Source organism: Hordeum vulgare, chromosome 3H (genome assembly GCF_904849725.1).
Source record: "Hordeum vulgare subsp. vulgare chromosome 3H, MorexV3_pseudomolecules_assembly, whole genome shotgun sequence".
Classification (NCBI taxonomy): domain Eukaryota; kingdom Viridiplantae; phylum Streptophyta; class Magnoliopsida; order Poales; family Poaceae; genus Hordeum; species Hordeum vulgare.
In genome coordinates this window covers 581,670,024-581,685,221 of record NC_058520.1, presented here as the reverse complement: position 1 = coordinate 581,685,221, position 15,198 = coordinate 581,670,024, and the positions used below count along the sequence as shown (strand labels likewise).

Genomic DNA, 15,198 nt, shown 5'->3' with positions numbered 1-15,198 from the left:
TGGCAAATGTGCCATCCTCTTGGGCAATTCTTGAAGAATCTGCATGGTCCTCTGATGTATGGGCCTCTGGAGGGACCAAGTTGGATGAACTGCCATCAGCACGGGCCTCTGAAGGCTCTTCTAAGGTATCGGGGTTCAGAAGAAGCGACAGCTCACATGCATCAGCAGGTGATAAAGGAGGGGACACATGAGGAACAGTGATGCCCTGGCTAGCATCATTCTTCTCCGGCGCAGTAGTAGCCACGCTGCTGCTACCAGGCTGCACAATGTTCACAGTCTCCAATGGAGCAACTAGAACTGCTGCTGCAGTCACAGCAACTGTGCCGGAGGATAACTCTTCAGGAGTGTTCTCTGCAGAAGTATGTAGAGGAACACTGCCATTGTTCTGATGCTCATCATTGCTATCCACTTCCTAAGGTTGGCTGAAGGATCCCCAGTTTCCACAATCTTTTTTTTTTTGAAAGATCCAGCCTGAGGCTGGCATATATTGATTTGAAGCAGGAAGCAGCGCGAAAAAAAAACGTGACAAAGGTGGTGGTGGGGGGTGGGGTGACCATAGTGATCAAGGAGAAAAAGGAAAAAAAACAAAAGGATAAAAAGAAAAAAACACCCCCAGCACAATGAGGGTGGTTACAGGGGTAGATATCTCATGGAGGATCCCAGAACGGGGGCTCCAAAACTTTGGCTCCGGCCTGCCTCCAAAGTTCTACGGTGCTGTTGATAGCATGTTTCAAACTTTGGAAATTTGCCAACTTGTCCCTGAAGGTGCATGCGTTTCTCTCCTTCCATATCTCTGAGAGGATCAAAATAATGATTGTCTTGACCGCTTTTTTGTACTTCGGCAAGGCTGAGTTGATCATCAAATTTAGTGACTCTGCTGAGTTGTCACTAACCGCCCATGTTCCCGGGTGCAGCGATGCACATCCGTTATGCGATGCTGCGTGTGTCCAGGTTTGTATGGACAGCGGGCATTGCCAGAACAGGTGCTTAGCTGATTCTAGATTTCGGTGGCACAATTGGCAGAAGTAGCCATTGGGCCAGCCTCTGCGTTGGAGACGATCGTTACACCAGAGTCTGTTCTTCAGCAATAACCAGATGAAGATCTTGAGCCATGCAGGCGCCCAAGTTGTCCATATTTGCTTCTTGTGGTCGCATCTCAGGTGACCTTGGAACTGGGCCTTGTATGCAGATCTGGCTGAGTAAACTCCTGAAGGTTCCAGATTCCACGAGATTGTGTCCTGAATTCCTTCTTGCAATTGGATATCTCTGTCTTGGACCCATCTGTGCAGCCTGATTGCCTCCTCCCAGAGTTGTTCCGTGTTCCCATGGGCGAGGTCCGATAGCCAAGTGTTGTTTGTGAGTGCATCTCGGACCGATCTGTTTTTCCGCCTGGAGTGTCTAAAAATATTTGGGAAGGACGTCTTGAGGCTTCCCGATCCCGTCCAGGAGCAGTGCCAGAATGTTGTCGTTCCTCCTTTCCTAGGGTTACCGCTGTGGACGCATGAAAAAGGGCCTTATCGGCCTCGTCGCATGGCAGAGCCATGCCATGCCACGGCCTCTCATTGCTAGTCCAAGATAGCCATAGCCATCGCAGTCTAAGCGCTCTACTGAAGCGATTCAGTTCCAAGATTCCTAAGCCTCCGTTTTCCACAGGTGAGCATACTGTCGGCCAGTTAACTTTGCATTTTCCACCGGTAGGTTCATCGTCCTGTGCCCAAAGGAAGCGACGCCTAACCTTGTCTACCTCAGCAAGGAATTTCTTGGGCGTCCTAAGGACCGCCAATGCGAAGGTTGGTAGGGCGGTCAGAACGCTGCGAACTAGGACTCTCCTTCCCGCGATGTTTAGAAGTCTACCCTTCCATCCTGCTAGTCTAGCCCTAATCCTATCCAGGATGAATTGAATGTGGACTAATCGTAGTCGTGCGAGGGTGACCGGCAGCCCTAAGTATTTCAGCGGGAAGCCCTTTATTTCGCCTCCAAAGCTAGCCAGGATGTCGTGGACATTGATCCCGTCGCAACGGATGGCCGAGGCGGATGACTTCGCCGGGTTAATGCAGAGACCCGATGCGTGTCCGAAGTTACGGAGAATGACCATCAGTGAGTCTATCTCAGTTTTGGTTGGGTTGGCAAAAATGACCGCATCATCGGCGTATAGGCTGACCCGTAGAGAGAAGTCTCTCCCCGGCAATGGGTCAAGTAGGTGTAGCTCCGTTGCTTTTCCCAACAGGTGATGTAGTGAGTCTATTGCTAAGATGAAAAGAAGCGGCGATAGGGAGTCTCCTTGTCTAAGTCCCCTTTGGTGGTAGAAAGAGCGGCCGGCCGAGCCGTTTAGCATGACCGACGATGATGCAGTGCTAAAAAGGAGCGCCATCCAGTCGCGCCAGCGAGCTGGGAATCCCAGTTGCTGCAGTGTTTCTAGCAGATACTCCCATGAGACGTTGTCGAAGGCCTTTGCTATATCTAGTTTAAGTAGCAGGGCCGGAACTTTCCTCTTATGAAGTGATCTCACTACGTTTTGCACATAGAGGAAACTGTCCTGAGTGAACTTGAAGCGCAAGAAAGCTGATTGCGCCGGGGAGATGATGGTGTTAATATGTGCCGCTAGCCTTCGGGATAGAACTTTGGTGATTAGTTTCGCCACCGAGTGGATTAGGCTAATTGGTTGAAAGTCCTCCACCCTTTCGGCTCCCTCTTTCTTTGGTATCAAAATTACATTAGTTGTGTTAAGCCTGCCGAAATCTCCCCTTGCTAACTTGTAGAAGCTACTAAACACACTCATTATGTCCTCCTTAATAATGGACCAGCAGGACATGAGGAACGTCCCTATGAAGCCGTCAGGGCCGGGTGCCTTTTCTGCCGGTGATGCTTTTATGGCCTCCCAAACCTCTTCCTGAGAGAAAGGGTTATCTAACCCCCTGTTTTGCACCGACGGAAGGTCTAGAATCGACCAGTCTATCGATAAAGGTCTATCAGCCCTAGTACCCCAATTTTGCTGGAAATGACTGAAGATGGCCTCTTCCTTGTGCTCGTGCGAGGATGCTACGGTGGAGCCTATTTGTAAGCAGTGGATGTAATTTTTTCGCTTACGTGCCGTGGCCTTGGCGTGAAATTTTTTTGTTCCCGCATCACCTAGTCTCATCCAGGTGAGGCGTGATGCTTGCCGTCGACGGGCTCGATCTAGTGCCGCTAGCCCTAGTAGCCGCAGTTTTAGCAGTTTACGGAGATGGAATTCTGCGTCTGAGAGTTGTCGCCTCTCTTGTGCTACGTCTAGCCGAAGCACTACTTCCGCTGCAAGATGAAATTGTAGTTTTGCCTGGCTGAAGAAACCCTTGCTCCAAGTTTTCAAATCACGCTCTGTCCTAGTTAATTTAGTGCTAATTATTTTGAAGGGACAAGAAGATTGCACTGGTCTATTCCATGCCTTTTCGACCGTGTCGTGGAAGCGTGGGAAGCTAGGCCAAAAATTCTCAAAACTGAATTGTGCCTGCCTAGTGGTGGCTGTGGTGTCCAGGAGTAGCAATGGGCAATGCTCCGATGTTGCAGTTGATGCCGCATGCAGGGATACCGAGGGAAAACAGTTGTCCCAGGGGATGTTGCAGAAGAACTTGTCGATGCTGACGAGGGTCAACTTACCGTCGTCTTCATTAGGGTCAACTTCAACTTCACTTACTACGTTTTTCTCGTTTCCTATATGATTGTAGAGGCTCGCAGAAAGCTCCGCACGGAATACGGACACCCGCTCCTGCATTTTTGAGGCATAAGTCATTGTTCTAGAATTTGAATAGAAAAATAAAATTGAAAAGCACATGGCTCAATCTTTACCGTGGTGATGTTCGATATATCCGACACATTCCCGAGCTTGAGCCCATCAATATAGAGCAAAACGTGAAATCCGCAATCTCGACTGAAATAATTGCAATGATCATTTAGTGATCACCACATAATTTAAAGGTATAAACAGAGACTACGTTTTGTTGTATCCGCTTACTTGTTATCTTGAGGCTGAACATTTGGCCTCTTGACTGAATATTCCGAGATGTCAATGCCGTGTGTATCCAGCAAATAGCTGTCCAGCTCACGTAGCAGAGTAAGTGCCATGCTGTCATGTGTCTCTGGTGAGTCAATGATAATGTCATGTGTCGCTGGCAATGAGTCAATGATAAGCTTCTCCTTCCTCGTTTTTAAAACGACAACTAGTGAAAAGTGACCATGACCAGCAAATATCTGGAAAAAAAACTACTGTCAAACTCGAGGAGCAAGTAAAATTGAAATACACAGGTCTGATAAAATATTACACAAACCTTTTCCTTGTGCGCCTTGTCTGCTGTAAGATCATTCTTCAAAACTTTATAATTGGTTCCACTCAGCAATTCAAGCTGGAATAACAGATAACAATCATAGGTAAAGAATAAGAACATAAAAAAATCCATGAGTTAAAAAAAAGTACTTACGACAGAAGCTTCCTGGAGGATAATTGCATCATCCATACTCTGTGACCACAGGTCGCATACCAGATGTAGTATTTTCGAGTTCATAAGACCCCCTGGCTTGAAGCATTCAACATAAGTTTTCTCATCTATCGTAACGTCATCAAACTTCAACTTGATTTCATCACGGGTTCTCTACAAAACATGCTTTTCGTAGAAACGACCAAGCCAGTCAACCGGCTCAGCAAATCTGCGCTGTAGCAGCACTCCTTCCAGTCAATCAACTGAAAATATGATTTGTAAATTTGAGTCATAAATATAAAAAGAAACACTCAACATAAACACTACTAGTAAATTTGTACTTACATCATGAGCATCTTGGGGCTTCAATCTCTTCGCCCCGCCAAGCTTCTTTTTGATTTGACTATCTTCGAGCAGTTTCCTGAGCATCTCAGTATTATAGAGGTATGCTCGCCCTGACCTTTTATCTGCTGCCAAAGGATTTCCCTTAATGCAATCCACCAAAACTGTCTGTGAACCAACGATTATAAAGTCAGCCACTTTCCTACCGAAATTGAGGAAAATTATTACTTGGAGCAGCAACTTACCAGACCCACAACCACACAAGATTTCATCAATGTCGCCATCAAAGTTTTGCAACCATTCATCATGTTCTGAAGGACTATATATGGCCAGTTGAGCTCACGCACTTTATTCAGGTCATGTACATGACCACATGCAGCTTTGGTTACAACAGATGACGTGCCTGGCAGTAGAAATCTGTCCAGTAATGTCCCCAAGTACAACCTAATCAGCATATCTGTTGGAGCATATGGAGCGATGTCTTCTTCATCAGCATGTTTAAATAAATGCAAAATGTTAGCCTGGGTGAACAAGTCTCTTGCTTTATTATATGGCGGGTTCCGATCTTCAGCTTTGAGCGTATTCGCCTTCTTGTATTTTATCAGTGCCCTTTTGATTGCAACAAACATATTCATGTACTCCGCTAATGATTCTTTAGTTTCAAGTGGGAGCTCCTTAATGGAGCCGTATGGCAAATCGAGAGCGTGCTGAACCACTCCCTCTGTGATCCAGATTGATTTGCCAGGACTGATATTCATCTGAATCACATTGCCTTGAACAACAAAGTTCTTCAGAAAGTCTCCGCACGTTTTTCTGTACTAGTACAAATGCCCGTGCGTTGCACCGGGCTAGAAAAAAATGCAGAACCTACATCTATTTTTGGACGGAAAGAGTTTCTTTTTAAGTTTTGAAATATAATGCTTACTTAAAAATTGGATTCCTTTTTTAATAATAATTTTATTTTTTATTGAGTGGTAATAATATTGGCATGAGCAACATGTATACACCCGTGAGGCCACGGCCCACCTCTGCATTTCAAATTTCAATAAACATTGCATGTTCAGGCAATATAGACACTATGAATTTTAACAATAATGGACACATAACACCGAAACTAACAATTTGCAATTAGAAGAACATGAGGAGAGGTGCAGTTAAGGAACACATTCAGATCTAATAGATATAAAGCACTAAGCAGTTAAGCATGGCACATAATTTACTTTACCGTACACTAAATTGTGAAGAAACCATTTTTCATCATAAACGTAAACCAAAAAGAAGTTCAATGTATCGAATAAAGTAAACTGGTAATTAACTTTTTACCATCCTAAATTCCATAAGATCTAGCTCCATTCATTTATATAGTGACCCTAACACTTCTACTATGTGAATCAATGGATGCATGATAGCTGATGTGCTAGAGAGAGGGCTGCTGCAGGGTTATCTATTGGGTGTTACCTACCTTCAAGAATAGTATCTATTGCAAAACAGTTGAAAAAATGAATAACAAACTTCATGTATATTCATGGACATTTTTTTCAGCAATAGAATTATAGTAGACAAAGCATGGAAGTATCCACATCTCTTGAAAGTAGCATGCATAGCCCCACAAGCTGCATATCAGGGGCCATGAAAGTAGAATGTCAACCTCTTCTCATTCGATCCAACAAAATCAATAAGATGAGGGCTGCAGATCGTGTTCTCTTGTTTGTTTTACCTGTACTCCCGTGTGTCGACGTTCTGCCTGTTGGGCGAGTCCAGGCAGCTGAGGGTCAGGCTCTCGATTCGCGACGCGCAATGCCGATCTGACATGACACAGATTATTAGAAAGAAACACGATGTCATCCATGGGATCACGATGAGCGTACACACACACACACATTTCTCCCCCCAAACAAACGACGAGAGCTCACCTGAGACACTCTTGCGGACGGTGGGGGTCGCTTTGAGGAACTCCGCCCTCTCGCCGCATTTCTCTTCCAAATCTGCCATGGCAAGGAAACCGCGCGCCCGTCAGAAACAGAGGAGAACGATGACCGTCGAAAAACGATGACGGCGACGCACGCACCGAAGAGGAAGTCCCGGTCCCGGCGGGACGGCGGGCGCTTGTCGGAGGTGCCGGCGCCGGCCCCGCTGCGGCCCTTCTTGCGGAAGATGTTGGACATGAAGGACTTCTTATTGCCATTCTTGGCAAGCTCGTCGGCGGAGGCGGGCTTGGGGATGTCGCGGGGGACGGCATTGCTGCTGAGGCTTGTGGGGCTATGCATGTTGATTCTCTTGAAAGTAATGAACGGAGAATGAGGATGAGGGGTGCCGCACATGAAGCCATGGAGGGGAGATAGGGAGGAGTGAGGGCATGGAGAGGATAATGGACTGACCAGCGCCGCCCTCCGTCGCCGAGGTTGCTCCGCCGCCTGCCGTCGCGTGGACTGGCGGCCGGCGTAATGCCGGATCCAGGGTCATCGGGTTCGGTCGCCTCTTGGCGGCTGGGATCGGGAGGCAAGGGCGCCGGCCGGGGCAGTACCGGATCGAGCGTTGCCGGGGTCGTCCGCCCGGTGGCGGCTGGGATCGGGAAGGGAGGGGGAGCTCGAGCCGCCGCATCGCCCCAGCCGCTCGAGCCGTCACGTTGACCCGATCCAGATTCAGGTAAAAAGGATCGCGGGTTGAGTAGGTAAAACTACAGGGGGTTTTGTGTAAGAACGAAACGTTTTCTCAAAGTATCCACTTAAAACAGGACTGCAGGTTAATTACCCGAAATTACAGGGATGTTTTCGCAAAAACGCCGCGACGGACGACAGAAGCGCTCCGCGCTTTATTATTAGGGGAGATAGATGAAATTTTGTACACATTTTCAGTAATAACAAATATGCCCGTGCGTTGCAACGGGACAAAAAATGATGAATCGATTGACGGCAAAAAAATTTGGATGTTAGTTTGAAACATGGGATATGATGTCTGCTTTCAATGAATAACCCTAAAATCAGGTTATTAGTTCATTTTTAAAAATTAAAATAGGATTAAAAATATCATTTTCAACAAATCTAGAGTAACATCAGTAGCAAGCAGTACTTTTTTTTTTGTCCGATGAAATCAAGGCAAGGCATAGAGTAGAAAAAAAGGGAAGGAAATAATTTATTAGACACACTAACATCAGATTCAGACCAGACAACACACATTTATCAATCACTACATGTTCTAGTGAGTCGTGACTATCTCCAACAAAGAACGAATTTGAAAAAACTGAATAATTTTTAGGCATAATAATTTTATTGGCACATACAAAAAGCCAATGGTGCTATCGAAGTCTTCTTGGTTAGGATGATCCAACAAGAAGCCAAAGTGCAGTACATTATCCTATACATTTTCCTTTATTTATGATTGTACATTGCATAAAAAAGACCATTTCTATAATCAGTTGAACATTATATATCAACAAAATAAGCACCATTATGTGTTACCTAACCTCATATGCTTTGGACTTAAGTCTCTGCTAATCCAGGTTGAAGTATATGGTTTGGTTCCTAAGGTTATTTGTAGTTACAAGTATGAGTTATTTGTTCGCAACACAGGTTACAAAAGCTATAGCCATTATGTGAAAACCTTGACAATGTAAAATGACTTGTTAGAAGATCACTAACCAAAGTGTACATTTATAATTGAAATCACATCACCAGAAAGCCTACACCCAATTATTATTGGAATTATCTTTACACTTATTTCACAATAGATGGCAATCTTGCGGTTACTCCTGAACCCAAAACAGGCCATCCACTTGATTACCTGTCATCAAACCATGGTAGGAAGTTGTCCATTTTGTCGGAAGCAACAATCGAAGGCATGTCTGGCTACCCCATGAACGCCAAGCGGTTCATACATATGGAGGCGCAGACCATGTCGAACACCGGGCGGCACTGATGCATTCTCCGGCAGGTGCACGCACTTCCACTTGGGCAGTAGCTACTTCTCGCCGATGCCCATCACCGTTACGAGTTACCGCTGCTACTTGTCTTGCTCCTCGGTGCCTCCTGCTACTGATCTTCGAAGCCTTATGCTTTTAATTAGCAAAAAATGGTCTTGGTTAATTTAAATTAACTAAAAAGATTTCAATTAATTTGAATTACTCCTGCAGCAGCAGAAAAGGTTTAAGTCCTGAACATTATACTCCATTAAGCACTTGCTACACTAAAACAGCAGCAGAAAAGGTTTCGGTACTAATTCAACTACTGCAACAAAATTCAGAGAATTAACTATGCAACCAAATTCAGAAAACTAACCAAATCTTTTCAGTGAATCAACTACTGCAACCAAATTCAGAGAAAAACAACAGCAGAAAAGGTTTCGGTACTAATTCAACTACTCCAACAAAATTCAGAGAATTAACTATGCAACCAAATTCAGAAAACTAACTGAATCTTTTCAGTGAATCAACTACTGCAACCAAATTCAGAGAACTAAGTGTGCAGAGATACAAGTACTACTGCCAAACTATTGCAAATTTTTGTTTATTACTCATGCAAAGCTAACCAAATCTTTTCAGTGAATCAACTACTGCAATCAAATTCAGAGAATTAAGTATGCAGAGATACAAATTCAGAGTTTCTTGGCCCTGTTGCAACTACCCGCACTCCCTTTCTTGGCCTGTACAAGAACCAGGCAATTTCGTAATGACAAATGAAGCCATGTCTTCTGCATAGCACAATCTAAACAACACAACCAAACATGGACTGGGAACGAGAGGGCGGAGCATGAACTTGAGCGCGAGCTTGCGGTACGCGGACTTGATCTCCTGGTCGGAGGAGTCTCTTGATACGGAGAGCACCTCGTACGCATGAAAGATAATATTATATTTGAAGTCTATATATTTTTAAAGCTATTTCATATATAACTTCTGAAATTTAGAGTTAGAATTTAAAAGATATAAATATTTAAATATATATTTGAATCTGCAAAAATAGAAACATTAAAAAAAACAGAAATTGCAACAGTGCAGCTCTAACGTAGTTCAGCCTGAAATCAGTAGGAAAAAGAGAAAAAAGAAATGAAGAAACTTCAGTGATGTGGGGATCGAACCTGGGTACCCTGTGAAAAGTTCAAATCTCTAGCCACTCAGGCTACTGCCAATTTGTTGTATTTAAAGGGACCGATCTCTAGATGAACCAAAAACACTGGGTGATCTCTAGACGGACGACAGAAGCAGTACGCGCTTTATTAGTAGGTAAGATAAGATAAGATAAGATAAGATAAGATTTAAGTTTCTCCAGCTTCAAGTCCATCAGCATCTTACCGAGATAATATGTCTCAGTCATCCGGGTGACTACTCTCGTTGGAAGTGCCCGACGTAGTTCTATCACGGCGCCAGGAGCGCATGACGTCTTCGGCCCCTTGTCATCACTAGCCATGGCGAGATTGCACCTGAGCAATTGACATGAAAAAACAGATTTTGCATTAGATATGGAAATATAACTAACCCTACAAAAAATCTTTGGTTGTTCAAGTTTTAACCAACGCAAAATAAGCATATTGCTGAGAGACAAGCTTTGCTGAAGCAAATTGCGAATGAGCTGCGCCTTTGGGCATCAAGATCGGTAGCTAAAACCCAAGCTTATGCTGTGGGCGAACCAACTACATCAACTGTAAATCCACCAAACCAGCTGCAAATTCTTCCTAGTTTTCTGTTTCTCTGACTTTCTCTCTTTTTAATCGTTATCATATACGTTCCCCCGAAACCCCCAGGTCAGGCCTAATCGTGCCGCCCTAGATTACCATCACCATCAGCCGCCCAAAGGGGAGCAGGCAGAGTCCCCTTTGAAAAACATAAATAATATATACATAATAGATTTGAAAAACAGAAACTAGTCGCACTCTATTCAACTCTGCCACCAACAAGAACTAGGCCGAAGCTCTGGTCTGGTGTGTACATACTGGCAGAATTATCACTCGAGGGAAGACAGGGAGCGCGTCGAGCACCTGCCTGGTGCGGCCACCGCCCCGCCGAGCCGCTGCACACCGCCCAGTCTTCGTCGACGAGCCCGTGCAGAAGGGCGGAGTAGAGAGGATGAAGGGGGAGGAACACGGCAGAAGGGCGGAGTAGAGAAGACGAAGGGGGAGGGGGGAAGACGAGGCGGCAGGCACGAATGAGCCAAGAGCAACCGTGCTTATTGATTTATGGAAGCTCAGGAACGCGCCCCATTGGCGGTGGCGGGCCACCACCAATGGGTCGAGCTGGCCTCCCTCGGGATGATCTTCCCGGGCACGCAGCAGTACAGGATCGCCTGGAAGACCTCGGGAAGCACCAGCTTGGGCTCCACACCTCCCTGCCTGGAGGGTGGTGTGGAACTCCACGAAGCTGGAATCCCCCGACTTGCTGCCCCGGCGGGGCGCCTCCACCTCCTTGGCCCCGAGCGTCTTCACAAACATTCCGCCCGGGCTGTCCTCGACCTCCGCCATCAGCATGGGGGCGGACCCCATCATCGCTGCAGCCACCATCGACCCGTACAAAAGCGGTCCTCCCCGCGACATTTCGCGGAAGGACCTTCCCTCCGACGCCAGCACTTCCACCCTGGGACTGGGAGTGCGTTGTTTCCGTACCACCAGGAAACCCAGCCCGTCCATGGCAAACTCCATTACCGGGACTCCGCACTGCCTTCCTGCGCTCTGGAGGGGAACTCGAGGTGGCTCAGTTAGTGGGGGAGCATAGCTGAAGAAACAACAGCCCCATACGGCCGGGGTCAGCAGTACTGGCAAGCAATCACTTACAAGAACCAATGTTTACCCATCTACACAGGATAACAAAGTAATTAATAGGTTGTGGAGGATAACGGTAATGGGAAGAAGGCGGCATCACTAGCAACCTAAAGAGACACGCTACAACTTACGACTAAAGACAAGGGATAAGAGAGCGTATCGGAACCAACTATATATATAGCTAACATCAAACAAACCCATCGATCCTGGACTTCACCCCTTAGCCAAGAAGCCGTCCGAGGATAACTCACACGGGTAGTTACGTCTGAGGAAGATCTTCAATGCCGTGTTCCTGAAGGTCAACAAGACCACCATTAACATGCTACGGAGGTGTATGTATTCTAAGGTGTATTAACGACGTTATTAACATGCTACGGAGGTGTATGTATTGTAAGGTGTATTAACGACGTTATTGTTCATGTCTCAAGTGTGGCTCGCTACCACGACGAAAGTCAGCATTCAACATCAGCACTGTGGTGTTTCCATTCCCATGAACACAAGACTTGGTTACAACCTCAAATGCAGCAGCACTATCTCACAGAAGCATCGTTAAGCATCTCGCTTGCTTACGATCGGTCTTCAAATCCTTTCAGGTATGTAGGCGGCCAGTCTTTCAGCAGGCGTCTAACCTTCTTGTACTTTGTGATCGACAGAGATTTGTACCCCTCATAGATCCCGTATGGAGATCTGCAACCAGCTCTGCCCTGGCAGGCTCTTCAACCTCTCCGTCGAGGAGAAGGAGCAGATCAACTAGGTGTTTCTGATGCTAGGGCAGACGTTGGGGTTCTGCATTGCCCCGTTCTTTAAGGCCAGCTATGGTAAGAAGGAGTAGGCTATCGAGATCACGCTGGTAGAAGAGCCGTTGCCTCCGTCCAATGAGCATAGTAAGAAGGAGTAGGCCATCGAGAAGAAGGAGTAGGCCATCGCCGAGAAGAAGCAGGCAGGCAAGAACCGCAAGGTCATCTTCGCCCGCGCCAAGCAGTACGACGAGGTGTACGATGCCCAGGACAAGGAGTTGGTGCAGCTTAAGGGTGAGGCCCGGTTGAAAGCTGGGTTCTATGTCAGTCCTAAGGCAAAGCTACTGTTTGTTGTCCGTATCAACCGAAGGATTGCCCTTGGCGTGGCAGGTACGGCGAACCAGCCGTCCCCTCGCTCTGTGCCCGCGGTCACGGTGCCGAGCCCGCCGATCTCTCCGACGACGGTTAAAAATCGAATTCGATAAACCACAGTCGAATTCTATAAACCACAATTGGATTAATATTCATCGAATTCGATGAACCACAATCGAATTCGATGTTCATTGATCGAATTCGATGTTCGTTAATCGAATTCGATAAACCACAATCGAATTCGATTAATATTGATCAAATTCGATAAACTACAATCGAATTCGATAAACCACAAATGAATTCGATTAATATATCGAATTCGATGTTTTTAATTGAATTTGATGTTGATTGATCGAATTTGAACTTCATCTCTTGACCCAAAGGACATGGTGCTCTACTCTACCTACATGGAGATCTGGAACCAGCTCAGCCCTCACAGGCTCTTCAACCTCTCCGCCGAGGAGAAGGAGGAGATCAACTGGGTGTTTCTGATGCTGGGGCGACGCTGGGGTTGTGCATCGCCCCGTTCTTTAAGGCCAGCTCTGGTAAGAAGGAGTAGTCTATCGAGATCATGCTGGTAGAAGAGTCGTTATCTCCATCCAATGAGCATAGTAAGAAGGAGTAGGCCATCGAGAAGAAGGAGTAGGCCATCGCCGAGAAGAAGCAGGCAGGCAAGAACCGCAAGGTCATCTTCGCCCGCGCCAAGCAGTACGACGAGGTGTACGATGCCCAGGACAAGGAGTTGGTGTAGCTTAAGGGTGAGGCCCGGTTGAAAGGTGGGTTCTATGTCAGTAAAGCTACTGTTTGTTGTCCATATCTGTAGCTCTCGGTGCGCTCAGATTTTCTCCGAAACTGAAACAATAGTCAAGTATTAATTGATAGGAGAATTCTTCTCCAAACCTGCATGATGTCCGTATCCGTGAAGTCATCGAGGAGGGCCTCGCAAAGCACAAGTCTTGAGGCAAAGCTACTGTTTGTTGTCTGTATCTGTGGTATCAATGCTAGGCACCCGAAGACAAAAAAGATCTTACAACTTTAGTGTTTGAGGAAGATCTTCAATGGCGTGTTCCCGAAGGTCAACAAGACCACCATTAACATGCTACGCATGGTAGAACCATATGTTGCATGTGGGTACCCTAACTTGAAGAGTGTCCGAGTGTTGATCTACAAGAAAGTTTATGGAAATCTAAACTAACAAAGGATTCCTCTGGCCAACAACAAAGTCATCGAGGAGGGCATAGGAAAGCACAATCGTGAGGCAAAGCTGTTGTTTGTTTTCCGTATCCGTGGTATCAATGCTATGCACCCGAAGACAAAAAAAGATGTTGCAACCTTTACGCCTGAGGAAGATCTTCAATGGCGTGTTCCTGAAGGTCAACAAGACCGCCATTAACATGCTACGGAGGGTTGAACCATATGTTGCATATGGGTACCCTAACTTGAAGAGTGTCTGATATTTGATCTACAAGAAAGGTCATGGAAAGCTAAACAAACAAATGATTCCTCTGGCAAACAACAAAGTCATCGAGGAGGGCCTGGCAAAGCACAAGTCCTGAGGCAAAGCTATTGTTTGTTGTCCGTATCTGTGGTATCAATGCTAGGAACCCGAAGACAAAAAAGATCTTGCAACTTTAGTGTCTGAGGAAAATCTCCCATGGCGTGTTTCCGAAGGTCAACAAGACCACTATTGACATGCTACGCATGGTTGAACCATATGTTGCATATGGGTACCCTAACTTGAAGAGTGTACGAGCGTTGATCTAAAAGAAAGTTTATGGAAAGCTAAACAAACAAAGGATTCCTTTGTTCTCTGTGTATGCTAGATCTACACCTTAATGTGAATGTGGATGTTTCTCTTGATAGCAAAGTTGAACGGAAAACAAAGCATCCATCCGGTGCTTCCTGCATCCAAGAATCGAGGGCCAGGCGTGGTCGACACACCATCTCACCAAAATACCCCCAGAGCAGGCCGTGCATGCAGAGCCTAAAACCTAGCTAGCATGTCGCTCACAGGTCAAACAATGCATGGCCCTGCCATGGAGTGGAGTGCAAGTCTGCCATTACTCCACACGCACCAACTCCTCCCAACCCCCCGTACCGCTTAAACTCCACCTGCAACCCCCCGAGTCGAGTACGTGCTCGTGTGACTTTGCTCACTCCCTCCACCACTGGACGCTAGCTCTGCAAGATGCTAGGCAACCACGCCCACCCCAGCGCCGCCTACACTCCGACCGCCCGACCTTGCACTACTTGTAGAAGCACGTCGACGTCCCAACCGCCGCCACCGCGGTCCTGGCGCTCCTACCGCCACCGGCATTGCTGGCGTACCGCCCTGCTGCCCTCATCTCCGAGCAAGTGGTCCACCCGAGGTGCTTCGCCTTTATGCAGTCTGTTACTATTGATACGATGTTACAACTGATTTAACAAGGTGTTACGATTTGTGAGATGTTACTATAGATTTAACACGGTGTTAGGATTGATAAGATGTTACTACGGATTTAACCAGCTGTTATGATTGATATGTTGACATGATGTTACTACTGATTTATGCATGG

At 46.4% G+C, this 15,198-nt stretch overlaps 1 pseudogene; it reads left to right on the top strand.

Moving 5' to 3' along the window:
* The first annotated feature begins 11,241 nt into the window (after window positions 1–11,241).
* Window positions 11,242–14,036, top strand: LOC123442088 (annotated as a pseudogene).
* The last annotated feature ends 1,162 nt before the right edge of the window (window positions 14,037–15,198 follow it).